This window comes from Mus pahari, chromosome 10 (assembly GCF_900095145.1).
Source record: "Mus pahari chromosome 10, PAHARI_EIJ_v1.1, whole genome shotgun sequence".
NCBI lineage: Eukaryota > Metazoa > Chordata > Mammalia > Rodentia > Muridae > Mus > Mus pahari.
This window is the reverse complement of record NC_034599.1, coordinates 30,089,386-30,093,069: the sequence shown is the minus strand read 5'-3', so window position 1 is coordinate 30,093,069 and position 3,684 is coordinate 30,089,386.

Genomic DNA, 3,684 nt, shown 5'->3' with positions numbered 1-3,684 from the left:
TAACTGCTGTGGATCGGCATTCTAAGCAGGCGATGTTCATGTTAGGCATGGCACAGGTTCCTCCAGTTTCTCAAACCATGCTAATAGGTCCTCTTACTGTATCTGTGACAATTACAGATGTCACTTTATACAGCGAGACCCACTGCTTAAGCAGGCCAACCCAGCAAGGATCAGATAAATATTTAAACCCTCTCTTAGGTATGAGAGAACACAGAAAGGACTTCGTTGTTTTCCCTGCCTCAAACACTGCTGTGAGAAGCTGCAACAGGGAAGTCCAATTCTCTCTAGAAGATAGGCACAGCCTTGGTATGCCCGACATCCAGGCTGGCCTTTGGGTCTGGGTCCTGGAGGTAGCAGTGCCTGAGAGTTCTCCAAGCACCTACCAGACTGAGGCCCACCCCATTGGCTATTCGGGTTTCTGAATCAAAGTCAATTAGTGGTATTTTCTAGGTGTCATATTCTTGTCCCTGTATCTTTCAACTAGAATTAATCGCACCTCAGATAACCCTCATTGGCTACGATATTCCCACTGCAAAAAGCTTGTCCCTGTTTCTTGAGAAGCACAGATATCAACAGCAAACAAACGTATGTAGCCTGCTGCCAAACTCAGACACCATGATTTTAGATGATCAAGTGTTACTGAACCTTTTCCTCTTTGCCGATAGAAAACGTGTCTAATGAGCTGAAGACAGGGCAAGAAAGATTTATTCAGATTGCCAGCCAAAGGAGATGATCTTAGCTTACTAGTTTGAGCCCTTTCATCCCTAAGCAAGGGGCAAGAACTGGAGCTTATGTTGAGAAACTTCTAGCTGCCACTTCAGTGATCTCCAATGGGACTATTCTGATAGTTGCTATGCATGTAGCCACAAATATGTACTGCCTTCATAAATACTAAAACCATCATAGTGACTCTTATTTTGGATAGAAGCAATCCATTGGAGTTAGAAGCCAAAACTTTCCTGTAACATTCAAGATAGGAAAGAGAAAAGTTTAGGACTCCCAGTCCTGGACAAACATTTTCTTAAGTGATGGACATGTCTGCATGCTGAGCTGAGCAGATATCTGGCCCCCAAAAGCAAGCAGATTCACTATGAAGAAAGAGATGCCGAGCCTTTAATCATCCAAGCCATCCACTGACACATGTCAGTGGTCAAATGGACATTGCCGTCAGCAGGAAAGCCTTCACCTCTCTGAAAGGTAACTTAGGCAACCACTGCCATAACCCACATCAAGGTGACACCTATGTCAAAACTAGTGCCTGACTAACAATATATTGCTCAGCTACCTGACCACAAAATTTAGTGATTTTTTTACAACCAATTAAAATCAAGTCTGAGGAGCATTTTCTTGATTAATTGCCCTCTGTAGGCAAGCTGTGTCACCCCTGGGCAAGTGGCCCTGGATTGCACAAGCAAGCACACTGAGCAAAGCCATGGGGAAGAACCTGTAAGAATCATTTTTCTGCTTCAGTTTCTGTCCCCAGGTTCCTGCCTTAGTTTTCCTCAATGATACACTGTAAGCTATGAGATGAAATAAACCCTTCCTCCCCAAGTTGTTGCTTTTGGTCATGATGTTTATCATAAAAACAAAAAAGTAAACTAAGACATACTCTGAGTAAAAGACTATTTTTTAGATTTTTAAAAATAAAAATTAATGTGGTACAAGAGAATCATGCTCTCTGCCTCCAAATTCATGTATTAAAGTCCTGTGGTGTGCTGAATGAGAAATGTCCCGGTCAGGAGAGGTCTGGGTGTCTGAGCACTTGTCTCCCAGTTGACGGCACTGTTTGGAGTGATGGTGTAGCCTTGCTGTAGGAAAGCACACCCCCACGAGCAGGTTTTCAGTGTCCATCGTCTCAAGCCAAGTTCAGTTCCTTTCTCTGCTTCATGCTTACGGTTAAGGATGGGATTTCTCAGCTGCCTGCAAGCTGGGGAGGAAAGGCTTATTCGGCTTACACGTCCCTGCACTGTTTGAAGGAAAGTCAGCATAGGAACTCACACAGAGCAGGATCCTGGAGTCAGAGCTGATGCAGAGGCCATGGAGGAATGCTACCTTACTGGCTTGCTCGCCATGGCTGCCCAGACTGCTCTCTTCTAGAACCCAGGAGTGGCCTCACTCACAATGGGCTCAGCTCTCCTTCATCACTCACGAAGAAAATACCTTACAGCTGGATCTTACGGAGGCATTTCCTCAAGTGAGTGCCGGGAGACCTTGTATAAGAAATTAAAATTTTAAATTTGAAAGCTAACGGACAACAGCAGTGTGACCTTCATGGTGACACATCATGGTGATACTCAGCAGGATAACCAATGCAGCAGGTCCTCAGGCCAGCTCCGAGGTTGTGCCAGCCTAGGAAGTGATATTCCTCTGAACATCAGGGAGCCGATCACACTTTTCTGTTTCCTGGGAAAGTTCATGAGAACTGTGAGCATTCCTGGGTTCTCTCAGCCTACTAAATATTCAGTTTGCCACTAAAGAATGAGGTTTCCATCAAGAAGACACGCAGCAGGGTGGATGAGGGCACACATCCAGTCACTTTTCTCATGTGCCCTGATGTTTCACTCTCTCTTCTCTCCACACTTTCCAACCAACTCCAACTTTCTTCAACTCAGCCCAAATATGAGTTGTATTTGTGTAAAAGAAGGTTTACAAAGACCAGGATAAGAGCTAGAGGTATCAAGGGTGCTCAGCACGGTCATCTCCTTCCTAAGAAACAAGGGCAGGAGGCCTTATTAACTGGCAGTACCAGTATCATCAGTCATGAATTACCCAAAGCCATCCCTAGAAAAGACAAGCATTGCATACAGCAGAGTGCCTGCACCTATCTATGTGTGTGTACCTGTGGGTGTGTGTGTGTGAAGGTCAGAGGATGGCATGGTCCTTCTCAATCAAGCTCTAGATTTTTAGACAGCGCCAGGGATCCTTGTCTCTGCACTGTGCCTGGCATTTAAATGGGCACCGAAGATGGAACTGAGGACCTCAGATTTGCACAGCGAGCACTTGTGCCTTTTCCCAGCCTCACTGAGTGTTTCTTACCCCTCATCAAGGAAACATCTCTTCTCAACAGGGGAATATCATCACAGAAAACCACAACCGATCAAAGGTAGAGTTGTAGAGCCCAGTCCCGGCTGACGCATCTTACAATACAACCCCTATTTTTAAGGTTCAGGGATCACTGCACAACATGGGGAGGAAACACTAAAGGCAAGAGGGTCAGAGAGGTTGCTGTGAGACCATGTCTCTTACAAATGCCAGAAGCTACATCCGTGAAGTCTTATCACCATGGCTGCTGAGTATGACCTGAACAAGGATGATACCAGCAGACGTGCTAATGTGGAAGGGAGAAAGTGTGAGGCCTTAACCCTACCCAGAGAACAACAGGCGATTAAGCAATGCTGGGGGTGGGGGAGAAGAGCGAACCAACTGGTTATCCAGTACCGAACGGTCAGCCCTGGAAGCATACGTACAAGTAGCATTATACAGACTTAGCAGCTATATTTATATTATGTATGTAGGAATGCGCACAGAGAAACAGACACACACACACACACACACACAGACACACCGATTAAAGAAAAAGAGGTCATGAATGTTAAAGACTGGGAGGAAGGACAGGGTACATGGGAGGGTCTGGAGGAAAAAGGGAATGATGTCATTATAATCTTAAAAAATTAAAAACATATA